The 20,132-nt window shown below is 37.7% G+C and overlaps 1 long non-coding RNA gene across 1 annotated transcript; it reads left to right on the forward strand.

The window, feature by feature from the left end:
• The first annotated feature begins 4,214 nt into the window (after positions 1 to 4,214).
• LOC309512122 lies at positions 4,215 to 16,054 on the forward strand. The gene is made up of 3 exons (XR_014210908.1): positions 4,215 to 4,333; positions 8,305 to 8,589; positions 15,569 to 16,054. It is a non-coding gene; the product is annotated as an uncharacterized lncRNA (long non-coding RNA).
• Positions 16,055 to 20,132: the final 4,078 nt, after the last annotated feature.

Below are 20,132 nucleotides of genomic sequence, written 5' to 3' on the forward strand. Positions count from 1 at the left end.
GTATATAAATCCTTTTTATTTTTATTTACCATGGTATGGTAATAATGTATATCATGCATGCTGTTAATTTCCTATAAGGTATTTGATTGGCTTAGAATGATAAAAATTGTTCCACTCTTTCCAATTATTTTCCACTGATTGCTGGCATGTCTATTTAAGTGGTGGTTTGAATGTTGGTTTTAATGTATCAAACATGGAATTTTCCCAGCTGCCAAATATCGTAATGTAGTGATTACTTTCATTTCTGGCGCTATGGCATTTCTGTGCTGTGTTGGAGATGTTAGCGTGTCTCTAATAAGATCTGTCACAAACATGATCCCTGCACAATCTAATATATAGTGTCTTATTAACTCACTGTCATCCATTGTCTGCAACACATTTCTTCTCCCTCTTCTTTCTGCCATTTTCTCCTCTGCTAAAGAAACTCTTAAGCCTCTTAAAAGTCCTCGTCCGTGCTCCTAACAATTTTGACCTTAAGACCTCTTTTAAGGGTTAAGATGCTTTCTGAATTACTTTTTTCTTTACTAGGATTTTTTCTTTAATTTTAAGAGTAAACGCCCACATTTCTAAGAATTTTCTTAGAATTTTGTCACTAGGGGCTACTCTTTGCATTAAGATTCTTTATGAATACGGGCCCTGATTTCTCTGAATGTCCTTCGTCGTGCGCTTTCTTCAGCCCAGGGACGTTACAGAATAACCGACCAATTTAAATAAAGATGAACTTGATGGACTCACCCACTCTGCAGCTTCTCTTCCGCCTGGAGAGCAGGCCCTACCTGAGTTACCTAGCCTGGTTGATTCAGAATGGCGACCTCCCCCTCACAGACAGCGAGCCAGAGGCGCCCACGGAGGTCGTTCAGGAACCAGCCCCGGAGTCGACGCAGGCGGGTCAGTCCATCGCAGAGCCAGGAGCAGTCTACAACCTAAAAGACCTGTGGTCCGAGGATCCTATTCCCACCCAATTCCCCACCCTCAGCTCATCTTCTTCGCCGGTCCCATCCGGAAATCTTCCGTCCGCCTCCCTGCCTGTCATCCTTATCCCATCTCCGTGCCTCGGGCTCCCCTACCACCAGCTCGTCTAGAGGCCAAGTCCCTGGCTGCACCTCGGGCCTCCAGGCCCACACCTCCACCTCGACCTTTCAGCCCGTCGCCTTCACCTCGACCCAGCACTCCTTCATCGCCTCCGCGGTCCGTCTGCCCGGAAACTCCACTGGGCTCGATCGCCACTCCTGGTCGGCCTTTGGCGGTCGACGTCCAGCTACAGCCACGGACTTCCGGGATTCGGGCTGCACCCTCACCCTGCACCCCTTCGGCATCACTGGACTCCTCCCTTCCTCCGACCTCCCCGTCGGCCTCCCTCACCACATCGTCACCCCGGTAATCCGTCCTCACGTCACCGCCTCAGTCCTGCGAGTCAGCGGCTCGGCTCCCATCCTCCAGGTCAGCAATGTCACCATGGTCCGTCGGCCACCCGGCTCCATTTGTTTCTTCTTAATTGTCAATATTTAAATGTAGTTTATTTATCATCATCACATTATAATTTTTTTGTAACTTTTCTTTTTGGTTTGTTTTTTATTAAGAAAGAAACTTATACAGGCTTGGAACGACACAAGGGTGAGCAAATTATGTACGAATTTTCTATTTGGGGTGAACTATTCTTTTAAAGATATACATATAAAATATATATTCTCTAAAAACAAGCTTTAAGACCTACAACACCCTTTTTCAGAGTCTTGACATTGTTTCTGTTGTCTACTAGAATGTTTTCATGCTTAAATGTTTAAAATCACATTATTTTTCACATATTTTACATTATTGCAGCACCTCTCTTCCCAGTCTGTTAGTAACACTGTTTAGTTCTGATCTCTATGAAGCCCCTCCTTCCTAAAAGTGCAATGTGCTCTGATTGGTTGACTGAAACAGTGTGCTGTGATTTGTCAACCACTTTGAGAGTCTTTCAGAAATGTCACACCCCTTGCCATAACCGCAAGTTTCAACACACTACTAATGCAACTCAACCAGGCCTTCCCCCTTTAATGCTTTAGGCAGGAATTATTTAAATGAGGGATAATTGTGACGTGTACATTCCGGGAATAAATCTCTTGAGGCATTTCAAGGCGTTCAGAAACAGTGCTTACTGATATAGAGAATAACTCCTTGGATTTTGTGCTTTGTAACTTTGCAGACTTTTTTCATTCTCGAAAAGCAATATTACACACTAAAGACAGTTGAAAACCTTTAAAAAAAACAAAACATAATAGGACCCCTTTAAAATGTCATATGCATTTTTTTTCCCAGCCAATTTAACGTAATTCGATATTTTTATTGGAAAACACAAGAATACTTAAGATACTAATTAAGAAAACTACTCTGAAGTACATTCATACTCAATTTCCCAAAATGTGTTTAAGAACTTCAGCGATACCCCAATTAGATCAATCAATAGTTTTAGTTAATTTACTATATTGATTTGTTACCTAATAAGCTCATTGAATATCAAGTAGCATGTTGGTGCTTATCAGTACTCCACCATGGTAAGATCTAGCATATCAAGGTTTTTGACAGATGATTTAAGACACCTGACGAGTGTCTGGGCCTTTTTGAGAATCTTGAAAGATTGTGTCCTTCAGTTTGGATTCCTCTTAAAGTTACACTATTTAATTTCCAAAGTAATCTTGTCAATCATGGGATCACTGGGAACCTCGGACATTTGTGAGATAAGAATGATAGATTCATATTGCTAGTATTACAGGGGTCATCGAATGCAAAATGTACTTTTATATGGTGTTTGCATATATGTATGGTATTGCATATACCATACAATGAAAAAAATACATTCACTCCTTTTTTTTTTTTTTTATCCTCAAAAAGCCTGAACACTCTCAATAATCAAGCTGTTTGGATTTTCTGAGCAATATGATATCATATTGCTCATGCTCCGCCCACGACCACTGACGGACTGTCCCGTATTTGCATATTTCCACCCTCAGCTATACTGTCCACCAAGGCATCAGGGAGGGGTGGGGTGAACAGTTACTCATTATCATTTAAAGAGACATGCACCGAAACAGGTCGCTGTGAACAGAGCTGTTTTTGAGGAGGTAAAAAGGGTGTTGCTTTACTCAACCATTGAGGAATTTCAACCAAAGTATGTTACAAACTTTACATGAAGATCCTAAAGAATCATACCAACTTGTGGAAAATGGGCATCCGATGACCCCTTTAAGTCAGTTGCACTGTTTTAGGAATGCCAAAGTCCTTACCATCTGCATGCCAAACTGTCTTGCAGTTTCTCATGGTCACACAGACGGTTTTATGTAGTTGGATGAGAAGCCAGACACATCAACTGAACTATTCACATTATACACAGCGTTTCAAAAGTTTGGGGTCGGTAAGATTGTTTAATGTTTTGTCTCTTATGCTCACCAAGGCGGCATATTTGATCAAAAATGCAGTAAAAACAGTAATATTGTGAAATATTATTATAATTTAAATTAACTGTTTATATATATATATATTAAAATGTAATTTATTAATTTGACCTCAAAGCTGACTTCAGTGTCTTCAGTGTCACACGATCCTTCAGAAATCATTCTAATATGCCGATTTGGTGCTCAAGAAACATTTATATACAGTTACTAAATTACTAAATAAAATGGCTGCTTAATTTTTTGGTGGAAACCATGACACCATTTTTCAGGATTCTTTAGTGAATAGAGAGTTCAAGAAGATCTATTTGAAAATAAATTATTTTGTAAAATAAATGTCACTTTTTTTGATAAATTTAATGCATTATTGCATCTAAGAATGAATTAATATTTTTATTTATCTTACTGACCCCAAACATCTGAACGGCGTATAGTTTTCTGTTGTTCCCTTTTGCTCTCACAATAATAATTTGTGTAAATTATGAATTTGAATTTATTAAACAAATTTTAACTAAATGTTTAATGATGATATGTGAGAATCTTATTATGTCCAGCAGAAGATATAATTAACCAACTACAAGCACAAGGAGATAAGGGGTTGAGATGAATGATCAAGGACTGCTACTGTATATGTAGCAAGGTATAAGATCATTTTACTGTAACATTGAAGCATCTTATACTTTTTATGAATATTCATATGATTATAAAAGGAAAACATGTCCGTTATGTGTATTCAAAACCTTATGGTGCACTTCACCTTGCAATGACCTTTTGTGATCCAGGTTTGTTGGATAGCAGAGCATGTGGTGTCTTTCAAAGGGAAAAAACAGTTTGAGTCTGTCAGAGGTGATGGATACCAGCAGTGGAAAGCGGAGAGCTGACTGCATGAAGGACTCAGATTGAAGGTGAATGAATGTCTTTATATAGCTGCTCTTCAATTTGAGCCTCACACTCACAAGAGGAATGAGCGTGAGAAGTTGATGCCATTATGAATTGGGATCATTTTTCTTAGACAACCGCGTGACGTCCTCGAATACGATGTTTAGTGCTTTCGTGGGTGAAATGTGTTTCATCATATTCAACTGAGAGTTTTAATCATGGAGGGCAGTGTTTCAGAGGTCAATCTTAAAGGGATAGTTCACCCAAAAATGAAAGTGGTGTCATCATTTACTCACCTTCTTGCCATTCCAAACCTGTACAAAGATATTTTGAAAAATATTTCATTAACTTTCAATTCACTTTTGGACAAAGGTGTTTGCTTGTTTTTTAAATATCTTTCAAAATAAAAGGCATTCAGGTTTGTTAAGACACAATTTTCAGTTTTAGGTGAATTATTCCTTTAACCCTGTAAGGCCCACTGTTGTAATATTACAACATCAATCTTAGTACTTCTAAAATAAACCTGCATGTGTTTTTTTTCTCTCTAAGTTCACATAGACAACTAATAGCTCCTATTGTTCAGTTCTGCAATGCTATTGGATGGAATATTTTGTGAATAGGCCTGTTCAACTGTACATGAACTCAAACAACCTGCGACCTTGCCTTAAAGGGATACTCCACCGAAAAATGAAAATTCTGTCATCATATACTCACCCCCATGCTGTTTCAAAACTGTATGAATTTCTTTCTTCTGCTGAACAGAAAGGAAGATATCTAGAAGAATGTGAGTAACCAGACAGTTTTAGATACCATTGACTTCCATAGTAAGAAAAAAATATACTATGGAAGTCAATGGTATCTAAAACTGTCTGGTTACTGATTTTCTTCTAAATATCTTCCTTTCTGTTCAGCAGAAGAAAGAAATTCATACAGGTTTGAAACAACATGAGAGTGAGTATATGATGACAGAATTTTCATTTTTCGGTGGAGTATCCCTTTAAAGCATATCATCTTGTTTTACTGGACTGAATAAATCAACATTCAAGTAAAATCCGTAAAATGTCCAAAATATTATCGTATGTGATTAGTAATATGTATAGATCATGCAGATATTAAGGTACTTGATAAGTTCAAGTTGAATTAAGGAATAAATTATTTCTTTGAGAATTTGAATGTATTTGTGCAGCAATATTTGAAACTATATGTATCTTTTCATTTATAAAATATACTTGTGTTTTCTTTTCTGGGCTTTGCTTGTTTGCCCAATTATCTGCTTGCTGCATGTGGGAGAGGTGATAATGTTCTGGAATGTGGGGGGTATAAGTGCTATTGTCATGATAAGTAGAGGGCACAAGCTAGCCAGACTGTATTGTGTGAATTCTGTGAAATGTGTGAATTCTTTATAATGTGTAAGTATGACTGCACTCTCAGAAAAAAAGGTACAAAAGCTGTCACTGTGGCAGTACCTTTTCAAAAGGTACACCTTTGTACCTAAAGAGTGCATATAAGTCAAGTCAAGTCAAGTCAAGTTTATTTGTATAGCGCTTTTCACAATACAGATTGCATCAAAGCAGCTTCACAGTATTAAATTAAAATAATACAACAAAGTTTGTTTCAAGAGGAATTTATTGATTGATAAAATTAAATTAGATATCCCCAAAATATCCCCAACTGAGCAAGCCAAAGGCAACAGTGGCAAGGAACCGAAAAACTCCATCAAGTGACCTAATGGTGTCCTAAAACTCCATCAGGTGCCTTAATGGAGAAAAAAAACCTTGGGAGAACCCAGGCTCAGTCGGGGGCCAGTTCTCCTCTGGCATTGGATAGAGGCCGGATTGTAGTTTGAACTGTAGGATTATATGAATGCCTGGCTGAAGAGATGCGACTTTAATCTAGTTTTAAACTGGGAGAGCGAGTCTGAGCAACGAACAGTATCAGGAAGACTATTCCAGAGTTTTGGAGCCAAATGTGAAAATGCTCTCCCTCCTTTGGTGGTTCTGGATATCCTAGGTATGACCAAAAGCCTTGAATTTAGTGATCTCAAAGAGCGCGATGGATTATAGGGCGATAGAAGATCCGTTAAATAGACTGGAGCTAAGCCGTTTAGGGCTTTATAAGTCAGTAGCAATACCTTGTAATTAATACGGAACTTTATAGGTAACCAATGCAGTGATGATAAAATCGGTGTTATATGATCATATTTTCTTGATCTCGTAAGAACTCTAGCGGCGGCATTTTGGACTAACTGTAGCTTGTTTATTGAGGATGCAGGACAACCAGCTAATAAAGCATTACAGTAATCCAGTCTCGAGGTCATGAATGCATGAACTAACTTTTCTGCATCAGAAACTGATAGCATATTACGTAGCTTAGCAATGTTTCTAAGGTGGAAAAAGGCTGTGTTTGTAACATAAGAAATATGATTTTCAAAAGACAGGTTGCAATCGAGTATAACACCCAGGTCTTTTACTGTAGAGGATAAAGTAACAGGACATCCTATGATGTTAAAGTTGTATTGTGCGAGGTTTTGTGGGCGGTTTTTTGAACCGATAAGTATTACCTCTGTCTTGTCTGGATTTAATAAAAGAAAATTACGCGTCATCCAATCTTTTATATCTTTAACACACTCTGTCAATTTGGAAAATGTAGCGTTTTCATCCGGCCGTGATGAAATATATATTTGAGTGTCATCAGCATAACAATGGAAACTAATTCCATGTTTCCTTATAATATTTCCAAGTGGCATCATATATATTGAAAATAACAGAGGGCCTAATACAGATCCCTGCGGCACTCCATAGTTTACTGGAGTTATGATCGATTTTTCTCCATTTAAATAGACAAAATGGTAGCGGTCAGATAGGTATGATTTGAACCAGCTTAGTGCTTGTCCTTGAACACCAGTATAATTTTGTAGTCGATCTAAGAGTATTGTGTGATCTATAGTATCGAACGCAGCACTAAGATCAAGTAAAACTAGTATTGAGATACAGCCTTGGTCAGAAGCTAAAAGTAAATCATTTGTGATTTTAACGAGCGCAGTTTCAGTGCTATGATGCGGTCTGAATCCAGACTGAAACTTTTCATAGATATCATTTTGTTGCAAGAAAGAGCCCAGTTGAGCGGACACCACTTTTTCTAATATTTTAGACATAAATGGAAGATTTGAAATGGGTCTATAATTTGCTAGATTATTATGATCTAATTGTGGTTTCTTAATGAGAGGTTTTATAACTGCCAGTTTAAATGTTCTTGGAACATGACCTAAAGATAAAGACGAGTTAATAATATTGAGGAGAGGCTCTTCCACTACAGATAACACTTCTTTCAGTAGTTTAGTTGGTATAGGATCTAATAAACATGTTGTTGTTTTAGATGAAGTGATAAGTTTATTTAACTCTTTTTGTTCTATAGTTGTAAAGCACTGTAATTGTTCTTGCGGGGTGATAATTGAAGCTGAATTATAAGGCGCGATTGAAGATTGAACGTTTATAATTGTGGTTCTGATGCTTTCTATTTTCTCAGTGAAGAAGTTCATGAAATCATTACTACTGAACTGTAACGGGATATTTTGTTCGGGTGACGTCTGTTTATTTGTTAGTCTAGCCACGGTGTTAAATAGAAACCTTGGATTGTTTTGGTTGTTTTCTATTAGTTTGCGGAGGTGCTCAGCCCTGGCAGCTTTTAGGGCCTTTTTATAACGTGACATACTGTCTTTCCACGCGATTCTAAAAACCTCTAAATTAGTTTGTTTCCATTTACGCTCTAAAATACGGGTTTCTCTCTTTAAAACATGCGTAGTATTGTTATACCATGGTGCTTTATTTTTATATAAGTCCCTCAAAGGTACATATTGGTACCAAACGTGTACATATTAGTACCTAAATGGTACATATTAGAACCCTTTTGAAGGATACTGTCCCAGTGACAGCTTTTGTACCTGTTTTTCTGAGAGTGTGGGATATGGAAAACAACCAGTGTTTTTTTTTTTTACCAGCCAGAAAAGACTGTATTATCTGATTCTACAAAGTGTATGACGTCATTGATGCGGTCCAAAATGGGAACAGTGATTTTAAAATGGATTCTGATACAAGTGATGAAGAGGAATGTGGAGATGCCTGTGAACTGGAAAAGGAAAATAAACAACCCAATGACCACCAAACTTATGATTATGTGGACACAATGCCAACAAAATCAAGCCATTCAAGAACACAGACCATGCCCCCTGACAGGCATCACTGGCTGATGAGGGCTTTTATCATTCCCAACACTGATTTTCCAGGTCAGTATATCACTAATGATGCCGTCTCCCTTCATACACCACTGGAGTATTTACGAAAGTTTGTGCCAGAAGATATGAACAAAAAATAGGACGCTGCAGACACTGTGGTAAAGTCTACACCAACACACTTTGCAGCAAGTGCAATGCCCGCCTCTATTTCTCATAGAGCAAGAACTAACTTTGGGACTATCATAATTGAACATGGCTATGAACAGAGCTAAATCACATAAATGGCAAAGTTATCATTCAATTTATCAGGTTTTGTAAATACAATCTGAACATATTTTTTATAATAAATAATTTTGTATAAAAAAATAATATTGTGTGATTATTAGTGTATATATAGGCTACAGTTAGGGGGATAGATAAGCAGTACACCCTGCAAATGAACCCTTAGATGTTCTCTACATTTGTTCAGACAGTGAGTGAAATCACTGAAATTCTACCCAACAGGCCATACCCAACAATATTACATTTAATGGATTAGATGTCTCCTACAACAACATGTAAAAGGTGAAAAAGAATACAACAGTTTTTTTTTTTTTTTTTTATGTTCGGGTATTTGAGGGTTAGGAGTCAAAAGTTTCAGAGGTGTTCAATTCCTTAAAATCCATCCAAGGCTAAACGGCACATCATCACATGAGTTCATCAGTCAGTTTCTCACTTCTCAACACACACACACACAAACACACACACACACACACACAATCACTCAGCGCCGGAATCAATCAAGGTCAGTTACAGTATGGCCATCACCTATCCGCCTAATGGGGTCCTAATGGAGAATAGCTCATGAAACATGAGCCTTTTCCACAAAGGAAGTAGATGCATACTTCAAAACATTTTAACCTTGGCAAACTGTGCAATCAATAATGTATATCCCACTGCTCTCATTCATCTATCAACCCATCTATTCTGCAATGATATCCAAGCATCACCACATAATTAAAACAGACAGATTAAACGGAAACAAACAACCGGTGAGTTACTATGTTATTGTGCAGTAGTTAACAACACCTCCTTTTCATAGTAATTTTATTAAGAGCTGCAGAATTTTTATATAATCACACATACATTTTCCAATCAACAACAGTCTGTCAAGCTCCAAGAAGGACAAAAGTGGTCCAAACTTTTAGGCTATATTCCAAGTCTTCTATATGGAATAGCTTTGTATATAACGTTGTCAAGCTGCAAATAATCAAACAAAGAACCAATGACGTTTCCCTTGTGAAAAAGAAGTGTGCTTAATTGTATTGAATGTGTACATTAGTACTTCAAATCATAAAATATATTTTTTAAATGACCTTTATGTTTCCTGAGGTGCACTTATAATGTTATTTTGACAGGAATAAAAGGCCATTCCCTAACCTAACTTTAGTCCTCTGATTTGAATGCTCTGTTGGAAGGGGCGTGTCTGCTGTGTCTGACTTCAGTGTAAACACCCAGTGATTGGCTAACATATTTGCATATGATTGGCTAACATATTTGCATGTTAAATAAGTATTACAGGTGGAACTCTCTCAAAATCCTTTACTACATTTTTACTATTACAGCAGTCAAGATGAACTAATCATGAAAAGTGTTCTTTATGTAAGGGATAATGTAGTGTGAGGCGGTTGTTATTGCAAATACAACCCCGACAGGCTGATCAGGACCCCGGCGCGTAGCGGAGGGTTTTTCATGTCAACTCTCTTTTACATTTAAAAAGGAGTTTATTGATTTAAAAACGATTGTATTGCGTCCTCTAAAGAAAATAGTCCGTTCCGTCTCTACGGTTAGAATCCTGCGTCCATAGCAACGCTCTGTTTTTCATGGCAACGGTGTGTTATACTTAGCATTCTACATTAGAATTCAACCAAGCCATGTAATAAAGCATTATATTTACATTTACTTATTCTGTTGCAGCGATGAGCATTGTAGCTGATGACAGAAATTTGTCTGTTGAGTGCATGAATGCAGTGATTTTGTCATTGCAACTCAATTTCTGCACTCTCATGAACAGTGCTAACACTATGTAAATAAGAGACTCATTGTCCAGTGTAGACAGTGTCATTGACTATAACAGGAGTTTTGGCTAGAGTCCAGATTTCAGTCACTGATAAACTCGCGCTGTGTGATTGGCAGCTCCAGTGAAAATAAAAGGAGCACTGTAAAAAATTATGCAGGAGGGTGTTAAATTCAACCTGTGTAAATTGGTTATATTTTACTTAAGTATATTAGTTAGCAAGAAAAATATATTAAAATGGGTACATTCTAACTACACTACCTATTTTTTATCAGTAATATCGGCAACCTTAAAATAATGAGTAAAACATACCCCCAATTTATTAGTTCAGTGGTCGCAAATTGCACATGCGCCAACTTCAACGTCCAGGCGGGAATCACGGAATTCAAATTCAACGTCTTATAGCGAGACCACGAAGCTTTGAGCTCAAGGTAAGTTTTGTTTTGTTTGTTATTGTTGTTGTTTATCGTGTTGATATAACATAACGCATATGTTAACTTATTTAATTGTAAGATTTAGTGTACCAAAAGATTTGTGTAATGTGCTCGCTTCTGTGTCGGCGCGGCCATAGACAGTATGGGCGCGGCGACACAACCATAGCTGAGGATGGTCGATTTCGCGTAGTTCCAGGGTCATATACACCTGCAAATGCGAGTAAAAATCTACATTCATGAGTAAAATATTAGTGTTAGCTGCTATGTACATGGCTGAAATAAGTGAACAAAGAGCAGCGCACATTGCATCTGTGTGTTTGACAGAGAGAGACTGTTGACGGGTAACGTTAGGCGATCAAGGCAGAGTAAAACTGTTTGTGGTTTGCTGGATAATTATTTTTAAGGTTTCCTTGCATTTATATGATGATCTCTGTGTTAGAAGGGATCAAATCATAAAGTACTTTTATTATTGTTATTTTTTACGGAGATATGATCATTATTGTGTGCATTTCTGTTGGATTATTTCACTTAATGTATGTCAAAAACGGTAGCTTAGTTATGTTAATATATTTGGGCAATTTGTGCATGTTTTCACTTGGGTTCGCGATGTGATTAACTCGTTATCCATATCCTCTAACGTACACAAAATTGTTCACATATTATGCTAGCATATCACCTAGCTTTAACTGCTGCTCTCCTCTTTTGATTTTGCATCATGCAGATGTAATTATGCATCATGCAATAGCAGTGTTGTTGTTTTTTTTAAGCAAGATGCAGCTTATACAGTGATTTAAGCCTAAATGCAGTTAATTTATGTCTTGATTAAATCTATAATCAAAAATTAATAATTAAAACATTTCTTACTTTATTTTTCTTCCACAGAAAGATCTTAATGAAAACATTTGAAGACCGTGCAAGAAGAATATTATAAGTTGAGCCACAGACTGTTTCATCCCATGAAGGCGTTTATTTTGAATGGGAAGTGTTGAAGAAGTTTTATAACGTAAGTGGTAAAACTTTACAATAAGGTTTCATTTGTTAACATTAGTTAATGCATTAATTAAGATGGACTATTAATGAGCAATACAATATTAATCTTTACTAAGATTTACAGTCGTTCATTGTTCATATTAGTTCACAGTGCATTATAATGTTAACAACTTTTTATTATAATAATTAATTGATAAATGCTGAAATTAACATGAACTAAGATTAATAAATTCTGTAGAAGTGTTGTTCATTCAAAATAGTTAAAGTGATAGCCTAGTTCACCCAAACATTTAAGTTATGTCATTAATTACTCACCTTCATGTCGTTTCAAACCTGTAAGACCTTCTTTTATCTTCAGAACACGAATAAAGATATTTTTAATGAAATCTGAGAGATTTCTCTCCCTCCATTGACAGTCTACAACTAACTCATTGACTCTTCAAAAAGTTCATGAAGAGATTGTTAAACAAATCCATATGAATTAAGTTCAAATTTTCTGAAGAGAGACGATCCCTTTTTATGATAAACATATTCAATTTAGGCTTTTATTCACATAAACATTGTTCAGCGAACAAATAGAAGCTCATTGGTTCTTGCTGAAGCTCAAATGTGCTGCGTAACACGAGAATGAACCTCATTGGTTCTCGCACATCAAGGGAACATGTTTGAGCTTCCGTTTACCACAACTGATGTCTGAGTTGATGAATGTTTATATGTGAATAAAAGCCTACATTTAATCTGTTCATCATATAAAGTGATTGTCTTTCTTCAGAACATTTGCGCTAAACCACTTAATTAATAAGGATTAGTTTTACGATCTCTTTATGAACTTTTTGAAGCTTCAAAGTTGTGTAGACTGCAAATGGAGGGACAGAAATCTCTCAGATTTCATCAAAAAGACCTTCATTTGTGAACATAAGTCTTATGGGTTTGGAACGACATGAGGGTGAGTAGCCTAAATGATGACAGAATTTCAAGTTTTGGGTGAATAACCATTTAACTAATGTTAACTAATGAAACCTTATTGTAAAGTGTTATCACGTGAGTGAAATGAAGTTGTATGTCGCTTAAAATTGGATGTTGAATAATGGTTATTTTTTACCTACATTAATTTGTGTTAAGTTTATAACAAATGTAATGTTTGTTTGTATCCATATTACATGTCAGTCCATTAAGGTAAATGAGATCTGTTTGAAATAACAAAATGTGAGAGAGATTTAATGTTGCTTTTAATGTATATTCTGACTTCCCATTATTTTTAAATTGAAAGTTTTGAAGAAGTTGTATGTTATATGAATGTAAGAGGGCTCTTTTGTAGTTCCTTTGTTAGTTTGAAATGTTTGTTTTTTGGTCAATAAAAAAGTAATAGATGAAATATCCTGTGTCTGGCCATTTTTAGGTAAATTTAACCATCTCTGAATAAGTAATTTTTAATTATTTCTATTGACTTATTATTATTAATAAAAATTAAATAGATGGACTTTTGCCTGCTAACAATAGAGTAATTATTACTCAGTAATTAGTTGTGTAATGTATTGAGAAATATTAGGTAGACTTTACCTAATTTTGTTTAGTATGTCATAGCCATTAAATGTAGGTACTCTCTATTAAAAAATATGGGATGAAATCTACCCAAACAAAGTGAGTGCAAATTGTTACCTCAATTTTATTGAGTAGATTCTATAGGTTTGTTTTTACAGTGAGGGTTCTTTGATTACTTTCTATATAATTTAGTCACAATTTAAATAACAGATTATTTTCATGCTGTTGTGGTTGTTAACCAGTTCTTCATTGTTATCTGTTATCATAATTCATCTGTTGTCGTAATACTGTTGTGAAGTCATGCTCTCAGGGTTCCGTATTCTGTGGCTGCTGAAGTTTCAGTAAGTAAAATTAGTATTCTGCCAAAGCAGTGTTTGTGTGTCTTTTCTTGAACATAACACATTCATTACATATCAGAAATCACTGATCACAGATTAGGCATTGGAGTTGCACGGTTACACGGGTTGAAATCTTACAGAAAAAGTCTGTTTGCAAAGCCTGCGCTGAAATTGTGACTGTTTTACCAAAGAATCCACGGTGAAATATACCTGTTGCGAACTGCTCCGAGACGCGAAGGTTGAGATCCAAATGCAGCTTTAATTAAGGGGCAATCCAGATAATCCAATATACAGGCAATAGGTCAAAACACAGGTAGGCCATCCAAACAAACAAACAAACAAAACAGGCAGGGGTCAGAGGGAAAAGAGTAATCCACGGAACAGGCAAAAAAAAATCCAAAAACCAAGAGACATGAAACCAGGGAAACCGCTCGGAAATGCAGTGCAACAACATACAAAACTTCGCAGTGAGTGCATGAGTGAACATGGTATAAATAGGCTGAGACTAACCGGGTAATGAGACACAGGTGAATGCAATCAGTGATGATGAGTCCGGGCAGTGAGTTATGGGAAATGTAGTTTGTGAGGGAGTGATAATAGTCTGGTGTGGAGTGCCCTCTGGTGGCTCTCAAGGGCACTCCAGCTGGTGACCGTTACAATACCGAACAAACAAATGATGCTCTACAGAGACATTCACATAATAGGAAATAAATAACCACTTTAGCATTAGAATCCTTTTGACGGTAATGTTATTTTTAGTCTAGTGATCCTGTATCTCTTTTCTATCCTTCTCATCTCACTAGCGCACCAGTGGATGGGGCCAAAGACACGACGATGTAGAAGTAGGTGTTGATCTGATTCCGCTGATCAGGATTTTGTCCCATTATAGTGAGACGAAAGACAGGCGCATGTTTACGTCATAATGTGAAAAAATCCGAATCAGCAGTGAATGTCTCAGTAGAAACTAGTCATTTTCGGAGCTTGGTTTCAATACAAGCTGTTTTTGTACTAACAAGGAAGTTTTGAGTTCTGAAACTTACAGGATGTTTTTATAGTACAATGACCTCTTACATGTCAAAAGATCAAGGAACATTTTAGATCTCAATTTATGACCCCTTTTATGAATCTGTCCTGTCTGTGCAACATGTTGTTAACACATTACACATATGTTAAATATATGATTTTTTTCATGTCAACTCTCTGAGTGTTTGGCATGGTAATGGATATGACGATGTTAATATGTTTGGTCTTGGTAGAACAGATCTGCTGCAGAGCAAGAACTGTATTTGCATTTGAAATGCATTTCAAAATGAGCATTTTTGTCCTTATTGAAGTTGACAGATGTTGTTGTATAGGAAAGAACTTTGTGAAGATTCTTCAAAAATACTCCTTCACTGTTCCACTGAAACAATAAAAGCATGTGGGTTTGGAATGGCCCGAGGGTGAGTAAATAGTGACAGAATATTTGTTTAATAATTACTTTTAATTTCTGGGTGAACTATTCCTTTAAGATCACACCATGTATGTGATGGTCAGATGATGATGGTACAAGAAAGTGAGGGGGGAAGTTCAATGAGTAGGTTACAATTACAGATCAGATTCTCTCTCTCTCTCCCTGTCCCTGTCCCTGTCTCTCTCTCTGTGTGTCTCCTTCTTTTTCTTAACTCCAGAGAATGCTGAGCTGCAGAGATAACGGGAGCTGCAGGAGTAGAAAATCAGCTTCAAAGAGCTCAGCCTCTTTTCATCTCCCACAAACACTTCAGATGAGCAGTTGAGAGACGAAGGAATGAAATGTAACCTTGATCAAAATGATGCATTTTCAACCGGTGCCATTTTGTTTGCGTGTGCAGCTTGTGCGTGCACTGCAAAATGATATTCGATTTAAGCATTCAGTTAATTTATTTGATGAAAAATGACAGTTCTGATGTTTATTACAATTAGATTGATATTTTGGCATCTTACAGTCAAAAGTGTCATGCCTCCTCAGATTTTTTGTTTCAGATGTTTTGTCTCATGTGCTTTAAAAGAACATTCTGTTCAAGTACAAGTTAAGCAAGTTTTTTAAACTGGCCCGCTTGCAATGGAAATAAATGGTGAATAAAATATTTAAAAAATACTTTTTAAAATATTTACAGATACTGTCCTCATGGAATCAACATTTAGCCATAATTTACCTTGTCTCTTGTGGTGAGCAGGTCATCTGTGATCATGCTAATAATAATAATAAAACAAATTAATAAAAATCTGAAAATGTACTTCCCCTCTGGAATGGTGTTCTTTCTCTGGTGACGTCAGTTTGATGGCTTGGGTGGATTGTAAACATGCATTGAGATCTGCCTCCATTTCTGAGTGTAACGCCTACTTTTCTAGACCCAATCAATTCCCAGCTGAAAAAATAAGCCACACCCTTATTCTTTGTAATACATTTTCTGTTTCACTCGGAAGTTGGAAAATACTTTTTGAATCTTTTCATGTGACATAGAATATTAATATATTAATATAATTAGTTATATTAAAATCACCATTCCAACCTGAAACAACTGTAATAAAAAAAGAAAAGAAAAAAAAGTGATTTAAACAGCTTTATAGCTCAAATAAAACAAGATTCAAAATTATTTTCACTTTCAATTATAATACATTTCAACTTTTAAATCCTCCAAGAATTGGCCCCATCTACTTCCATTGTAAGTGCCTCACAATAACCTATTTTTTAATAAAAAAAAAAAGAGTGGAATTATTATACTTTTTTTGGCAATCAACATTATATGCCATAAATGGTACATTTCAGATACCAAAACATTCCATTAAAATTAGAAATGTTATTGGCTATAGTAAATGACAACCATACAATGCTGGACAAACTCAAATGGATCCTCTCCATTTTCAAGATGATCTATGGGCTAAATGCTATTGCTAAAGATATCAAGAGAAGCATCTTTGAGCAACAGCTGTAACACAATCAAACACAATGTCCCTCTAGCTTAAAATAAAGGGGACAAAACTTCTAAGTGATGCAAAAGACCATTGTTCAACAGATCAGCATCAGATGTCCACTCCTGACAGGAATAGATACATCAGCTGTGAAGTAATCAGAGTTGACATTTAATCAAGGTCTTAAAAGCCTACTCTTCTCTATCTGAAACAGGCGTAATTGATTCACCGTTGTAGATTGACTAAGTTAGATGTTGTGAGAATGCTTAGCCTGTGACTGACAACTGGACCTGAGAAGCTGAATGACCCTTTGAACCCTTTTACATTTAAATGCAGTACTGCGAACCCTTTCTTTCATATTTTGTTTGCAATTCTTTATAGCAGGTCTTCACAGACTTGAAAGATGCTACAATCTGGGGGTTCTTGAAAGAGAATCTCTTATATCTGCCATGTGCTCTGCTCGATAAATCCTCAACAGCCATGTAGGCCCTACAAATCCAATCACAGTGTTGAATAAAAGAGATTGGTTCTGACTCCCGTTGTTAGTCCTCAGAAAGCAATTGCTTTATCAATAATCATTTGAGCAGGGAAGCCAACAAAGTAAGACACAGGAGTGGACATATATCCACAGCTGAAGGATGAAAAAAAGAGAAGCCATCTGTATTATTGTTTCAGTGCAGTGAGCTTTCATTCTTCAAATCCAATGTCCAGTCTGTCTTCAGTGGAGCAGAGAATTACACAATGCAGAGCACCAGGCACCCACTTCACATTCTTTTGGCTATAGGCCTTACTGCCACAGTGACAGAAACAGAGTCAGGTGCTGCTTGATCTTCTTATGAGTTTCACTATTTTAGTAACGAAAAATATAATCTATATTAAAGGGTTAGTTCACCCAAAAATGACAATTCTGTCAGTAATTACTCACGCAAAACCCCCCAAAAATAACGACTTTATTCAACTATTCATTTTCTTCTGTGTGGGCCTGAGTGAATTCAAGTAGTGTAACAGCGCAGCGCTTCGGGGTTGTACGTACCACGTAGGCTCACTATTGGCCGACGCTGGTCATGTGTGTGATGCGTGAGCCTACGTGGTGAAAAATAAAGTCGTTATTTTGGGGGGGTTTTGCGCACAAAAAGTATTCTCATCGCTTGATAAACTTATGGTTGAGCCACTGTAGTCACTTTAATGATGTTTTTACTAACTTTTCTGGGCCGGCAAGTTTTGATCCCATAGAAGCCTATGGAGAAGTGAGACAGCTCTCAGATTTCAGCAAAAATATCTTAATTGTGTGTTTCCGAAGATGAACGAAAGTCTTAAGGGGTTGGAACAACATGAGGGTGAGTACTGACAGAACTTTCATTTTTGGGTGAACTTTTCTTTAAGTTATTGTTCCATTGAAAGTCAGTACTTTTGTTTTCCATTGTTGAAAGAAAGAAATACTTTCATTTACATTTACATTTACATTTAGTCATTTAGCAGACGCCTTTCTCCAAAGCGACTTACAGATTAGGACAAAATTCAGCGAGTCATCATAAAGAGGCAAAAGCAACAACAACGCAAGAAGTGCTCAAAGTACGAAGTTCAGGTATTATTCAGAGTAGCATAAGCCTGATAAGTGATGTTACAAAGGGAAAGGAAAACTTTTTTTTTTTTTTTTTTTTTTTTTTTTTTTTTTTTTTTCTATAAGGTTAAGTGCTCACGGAAGAGATTGGTTTTCAGCTGTCTTTTGAATGTTGTCAGGGATTCTGCATTCCGGATGAGGGTGGGGAGAGCGTTCCACCAGCATGGAACTGTGAATGAGAATGTTCTGGAAAGTGATTTTGTGGCTTTCTGTGATGGAACCACGAGACGTCGCTCGTTGACCGATCGTAGGTGTCTGGTAGGGATGTAGACTCGTAGGAGTGAGTGAAAGTAGGAGGGAGCTGAGCCTGTGATAGTTCTGTAAGCAAGCGTCAGTGCCTTGAACTTGATGCGAGCAGCGAGAGGTAGCCAGTGCAGAGAGATGAACAGAGGAGTGACGTGGGCCCTCTTGGGCTCGTTGAAGATAAGACGAGCTGCAGCATTCTGAATCATCTGTAGGGTTTTGGTTGCACATGCTGGAAGTCCAGCCAGAAGAGCATTGCAGTAGTCAAGCCTAGAGATGACCAGGGCCTGGACGATGAGTTGTGTTGCATGCTCAGTTAGGAAAGGCCTGATTTTCCTGATGTTGTGCAGTGCAAACCTGCATGATCGAGCTGTCTTTGAAATGTGATCTGTGAAGGTCAGCTGGTCATCAAACGTTACTCCAAGATTTCTGACCGATCTTGATGGGGTGATTAATGATGACTCTAGCTGGATGGTGAAGTCGTGCTGTAGAGACGGATTGGCAGGGAGGACGAGAAGCTCAGTCTTTGCCAGGTTGAGCTGCAGGTGATGTTCCTTCATCCATGTGGAGATGTCCGCCAGACAGCTTGAGACCCGTGCAGCTACTGTGGGATCATCTGGTTGAAAGGAGAGGAAGAGCTGCGTGTCATCAGCATAGCAGTGGTAGGAAAAACCGTGTGCCTGTATGATGTGTCCCAGTGATGTGGTGTAGATGGAGAAGAGGAGGGGACCAAGAACTGAACCCTGGGGAACCCCTGTGGTCAGCTGATGTGCTCTGGATACCTCACCTCTCCATGCGACCTTGAAGGACCTACCTGTGAGATAGGACTCAAACCAGTGGAGTGAAGTTCCTGTGATGCCCAGTGATGAGAGGGTGGACATAAGGATCTGATGATTCACCGTGTCGAAGGCAGCAGACAGATCCAGGAGAATGAGGACTGAAGATTTGGAAGCAGCTTTTGCGATCCGTAGGGCTTCTGTGACTGACAGTAATGCAGTCTCAGTTGAGTGTCCTTTCTTGAAGCCAGATTGGTTGACATCCAGCTGGTTGTTTAGAGACAAGAAGGATGTTAGTTGGTTGAAGACAGCTCTTTCAAGTGTCTTCGCAATGAATGGTAGGAGAGAGATAGGTCTGTAATTGTCTACAAATGATGTGTTTAGCGTTGGTTTTTTGAGCAGTGGAGTAACCCGAGCCTGCTTGAATGCTGTAGGGAAGGTGCCAGTATGGAGGGATGAGTTGATGATGTGTGTGAGTGATGGTAGAAGTGTGGGAGAGATGGCTTGTAGAAGGTGTGAGGGGATGGGGTCAAGCGGGCAGGTGGTAGGGTGACTGGAGAGGAGAAGTGTAGATACTTCTTCCTCGGTTAGCGAAGAAAAGGAGGACAGAGGGATATTGGCTGTGGAAGGGGTCGGTCTGGGTTCCTGTGTGTGTGGAGCTGA

Source organism: Leuciscus leuciscus (genome assembly GCF_965113295.1).
Source record: "Leuciscus leuciscus genome assembly, chromosome: 13".
NCBI lineage: Eukaryota > Metazoa > Chordata > Actinopteri > Cypriniformes > Leuciscidae > Leuciscus > Leuciscus leuciscus.